This window comes from Papilio polytes, unplaced genomic scaffold, assembly GCF_000836215.1.
Source record: "Papilio polytes unplaced genomic scaffold, Ppol_1.0 DF823868.1, whole genome shotgun sequence".
In the NCBI taxonomy this organism is placed as follows: Eukaryota; Metazoa; Arthropoda; class Insecta; order Lepidoptera; family Papilionidae; genus Papilio; species Papilio polytes.
Window position 1 is genome coordinate 2,107,925 of NW_013525336.1, and position 5,471 is coordinate 2,113,395.

At 34.9% G+C, this 5,471-nt stretch overlaps 1 protein-coding gene across 1 annotated transcript in view; it reads left to right on the top strand.

Moving 5' to 3' along the window:
- Positions 1-5,471, top strand: part of LOC106103127 — a gene marked incomplete at its 3' end in the record, with an annotated part of 34,935 nt that overhangs the window by 8,615 nt on the left and 20,849 nt on the right. The window lies entirely within an intron of this gene.

The window sequence follows — 5,471 nt, forward strand, 5'->3', positions numbered from 1 at the left end:
ACGTGATTTAAATAGGAAGATTTTTTTTAATACTAATTATTTGATTCACGTGAAAACTATTGAGCTGATTTTAAAAATTCTCTCACCATTAGAAAGGTAATTTATCTGTGAGTAACAAAGGCTATGTTTATTGTTATTTTTTTAATTTCCCGCGAATAAAGTCGCGAGCAATACTACTTAACAGTTAGGTACTCGAAATATCATATCTCTGTTTATAGGAAAATGTTTGCTCTATAATTGACTAGCTGTTCCCGTGCAATTTCATCAGCATAGAATTATTTTATTGTTTACATGTGTCAAATTGTCAATTTCAAATGTCAAAATGACATGACATGACAAAACTTGGCAATCTTGCTTCCTTGATGTTGGCAGCAACTTATGGTCTCTTTCCCACATTTTACCCTAAATTTTATGGCGTGAAAATATATAGCTTTTTATTAAAAAGAGGATTATTCAAAAATATGCTGTAATTGCTGACATCTTAGGCAACAAAGAAGTGTGTGTTTACGCTTTATTATAATAGTATAGAAGTATAGATTTATTATCCTTTAACTTTTGACTTTCTTTTAGCATACTTTGTTTCCGTACGTTATTTTAATTTCTATGTTAATGTAGACTTGGGTTTCCCTAAGTATATTGAAATGGTTACCTAGTAACGGAACCCGTTTTAGACAGACTTCTTGCAGAACTCGTTTATAATGGAGTCAATGTCGCAAACTGAACATATAAGTTTTTTGTACATAAGAATATGTACAAACATTTTATTCAACTTGCGTTTTTTTATCAATTTTTATTCATGACGACTTCGACCGCGTAGCCTATGTTACTCACAAATAAGTTACCTTTCTAACGCTGAAAGAATTTTTAAAATCAGCCCAGTAGTTTTTGAGTTATTCCAATACATACAAAAATACAAATTTTTCTTTTTTATAATATTAGTTCAGGTATCGGAAGGCGACTTCCCATCCTTTTCCTACTCAAGAGTTTGGCACAAGTTTTCCCTACCATATATTTAATATTCCTAGGAAAAAATCCTTTTAATGTTACTAAGACAAAAAAGGTTTTTTCTCTCATACTCGATAAAACGTGGCACTTTAGTGTACATCGTTTAGACTTTAATGTCGTCGTCCGTAGTTTTTACATAAGTTTCAAGACCTGACAAACTGGATTAAAGATGTCTAGAGTTCATTAACCTTAGACAAGAGCAGAGATTTGCGAAACGCGACACGAATTTAAAAGTATAACAGTTTTTTTTTATTTTATTTTTAAAACTGTTTTACTTGCCGCAATTCTCCATAGACACATTTTTGAAAATTACATAAACATCAGAAAGTTTTCAAACTAACTACAAGAATATGTATGGATTTGAAGCCATGTTATTCAAGTTATAGTGGAATAGGTAAGACGGTACAAGTAAATGTAGTCGAAAGGTTAAGCCACTTAGACGAGCGCAACTATTGCCCCTTGCACCCCGAGTTGTACGGATTAGTGTCACCTACGACTAGGAACCGATAGGCGTCTAACTACCTTGAGTATGTACAACAGTACAATATACTAGTAGAAAGGACGATGGTTTTAGTAACCATCATACTTTAGTTATGTTTTTTTAAAGATTTGATTGTTCACATTATTACAGCGACCTATAGACATTTGCAGTAGGGTCACCTATGCTAAGAATAATATTTTTGTTTAGGAACTATTATTATAAAGAGGAAAGTTTTTTTAAAAGAAAATACTCCAAAACTACTGGGCCGATTATAAAAATTCATGCACCATTAAAAAGTTATATAGGCTATGTTTTTACATTTAACGTGGATGAAGTCGCGAGCAACAGCTAGTTATTAAATATTTTTAAAGAAATAAATATTGCCAAGGTGTACAGGGTTCGAAGAAAACATAAACTTCGTCTCATTCGTTGAGCTCAGTATTTTAAACCCGTTTACGCCTTATTCGGCGAGCTTTACGGCGTCGTTTTAAACCCTATTTAGTTACCGGACGTTTTGGGTGGCCGGGACAATGGTAATGTTGAGTCGTGGGTTCCCGATACAAGGCGCTGTCGTTAAATTGTCGTTCCGGCTATACCTTCAGTTCTCTCCATTTGCCTTTCATCCCATTGTTTCCGGGTTATGACGGCCGGCTTTTGTTGATTTCGACCGTGGTTTATATCCCTTTGTATGATGGCGAATTTTTCGACATTTTTAACGGTTATTTTAAAAACCTACATAAAGCTGGAGATCATTTTTTCAAAATAAAAAAAAATAAAAAGCTGTCTCATAGTTACTTAGTTCCAAGATGAAGAAGATTTTAGAATCGTTACTAATGTTATTTATCCTTTATATATTGAAATATGAGGATTTTTGTAATATTTACTAGCCATTGCTCGCGACTTTGCCCGCGTGAACTTAAAATATAATACAAAGTATAGCCTACGTTACTCACAGATAAATTACCTTTCTAATGATGAAGGAATTTTTAAAATCGACCCAGTAATTTTTACGTGAATTAAATACACACAAAAATCTAAAAATACAAATCTTCTCTCTTTATAATATTAGTATAGACTTAAAAGGTAAAGACCTTCGTAACCATGGTAACAGTAAAGATCAGTCATCAAAGTAATAGTTCAATACAATCAACATTCACATCGTGTCATTTGAATGTACGGTGTCATTGATAAGAATGATGTATGGTGTTGAATGGGCGATGTCCCATAATGTGAGATTTTATTGTCGACGTGAGCGTAGCGCTCGTAGATCTAACCTTTGTTACTTAGATAATTTAAGTGTTACTACACTTTGTTTTAATAGATATTTAAGTGCCACTTGCTTTTAGATGCATATTAATGTTGTATGAAAATGGAAAGATGTAAAGAATATTGGGATTCTTTTGTCTTTTTGAAAAAAAAAGATAGTGTCGACGCAATCGAATACTTTTGGAATTTAAAATTGTTACTGAGATATAACTTTTTAAAGATCTTTCCAAAAAACGGTCAAAGGCAACTGGAAAATGTAGAATGTAGTCAACGAACGTTTGTTTATTTTATTCAGAAACAACAGACAAAGGCATTACGGATTCTAAAATAAACATTATTCTAACACGCTATAGACAAAGACCTCGTAAAGCTGCCCATACGCAGTCATTTTACACAGAAGCTACCAGTCGTATCATTTAAAGATGAAAATGCTACTGGCAACTCGCCGACTGCTCGAAACAGTCCGTGTATTGCGGCGCTATACTGTTTATAGAAACGTTCCATTTCTCAAATAGGGAAGTTAGTTCGCGATGATGCAAAGCGGCAACTACGTGCTCTGTCCGACGCATTTTGTTTTCGCTTACGAAACTTTTCGTCCTATCAATACAACTATAAGCTTGGTTTACATGCTAGTTAAACGACCCTAGTGTACTGTTTTACTGACTACACTTTTACTTCGCACCTTACATGTGCAAGTTACATTGGAAAAATAAAACATAAGCGATTGAATACCTCAGTGTAAACCATTCTTAAATAACACCATCAATATCACAGCATCACGACTTTCTAGAACCCGATCAAGTTGAACGTCTCGTCTCGTTGCTTGTCTTCGTAATAACGTTATGCATCTTAAAGTTAGCGGTGTTATAGTTTGTTGAACTAAGTTTTTGCGCGATGCAGGTATGCGATCTCCGGTCGATGTTTTTTGTCCTAGAATATTAGGCTTAGAGACGTGAGCTGCGGTACCAGATCTTATCTCAAACTTTGAGATGTTATGCATGAAACATTTTCAACTATTTAGTTCTTATATAGTAACACTAGCTTATGCCCGCGACTCCGTTTGCGTAGATTAAACAAAAACAAAAGTGAGTAGCCTATGTGTTCTTTCAGACTATCCTCTATATCTATACCAAATTTTATCGAAATCCATTCAGCTCTTTTAGGCTACAATCTCTAAAATCCATCCATCAATCTAAACTGTCGCATTCATAATATTAGTAAGATTGGACATACATCCAAAGTTTTTAATCCCTAACTGGCTAAACAGAACTCAGTCAGAATATAAACAACAGTTTTTTTTTTAAATAAAAACGTTTTCAATTCTTTCTGTATTGTTTAATCTAAAAACTTGTTCTGACGTCATCTGAACACCCTACTAAAGTTATATCAAAGATCCAGTGTGTTAGGATATATGAGACATACACTAATGTTTAAATGGGAAAGATTTGTATTTTGGGATTTTTGTATGTATGTATTAAATGGCTCAAAAACTACATAACACAGGCTATGTTACTTAATTTTTTTTAATTTCACGCAGAGGAAGTCGCGAGCAACAGCTAGTATAGATATATTTATCAGCCGTAGCTCAAGAAAGCATCTATTGTTTCAAAGTCAATGACATTTAGATGGGGAATGTCTATCACAATATCCGAGAGCCCCCAAATTTAAGTGGCCACAATTATATTAATGGACGTATGGTGGCATAGTCCTTATCAACTACTTTCTTTGTCTTCACTAACTTTAAATATTGTTCAATTCTAAGCTCCTTCATGAGACTTTGTAGAAATAGCCCAGTGTCTGAAATGATCCGAACCCGGATCTCAGGTCGAAGAACCTTTTTTGATTTTAAAATGACCGATTTTTTTTACTTGATTCTGCTAAATTCAGGCTTTTTGAGAATCATTTGTTTCACACCAAAAACTACGAATAACATTCAAGTATTGAGGTTTGTAGTCAAGACAAGGGAATTTTTACAAGTTAGACATAAAATTAGACGCACTCTGTCTACTCGTATGGCGTCAAATCTATTAATCTAGATTAAAATTACGACATCCTTTTTAGGGATAAAGGTTTTCTTTTCTAACTATCTAAGTTGATTCATCCTTTATTACTTACAGTTTAAGGTTTAAAATTGTAATTAACGATCATCCAATATTTCTCAAATGTATTTATGAATTATGTTCTATGTTCCGTCCATGTACCCTGCTCCTTTCTTGTTTTGTACTTATCAATACATGTTATGAACCTTGTAATGTGTCTTCTGTTGTTTTTGCATATTTACTTAGCATGCATAACACTGCAGACTTCCTCGTTATAATGATCGTTGTTCGCGAAAAGAAAAGCCGTCTGCACCCGCGTGTAATTACGTACGTGCAGGCGAGCCGGTTCCTGCACGTGTGATGTGGCTCAGCGCTCAGCCTGCACGCCACACCACACGCCAGTTGTTTGTAAGACGCCACCCGTGAACAACGTACTCGACGCTCTGTACTAAACAATCATTCCTCTGCCCATCGACTCATTACCGCAAACTCATCCGTTTCCTTGTTACAAAATTTATCATACAATAGCGCTCTGTTCGCTTTACGCAACCGGACCAAAACAATGATGCAACTTCGCCACGATCCCTTTTAGCCGCCGGCTAACCCACTTTTCTGACGACGCGATCGAACGCGAACATCGAATCGTGGAACCGCTCCGTGTCGCATCGATACACGAAATG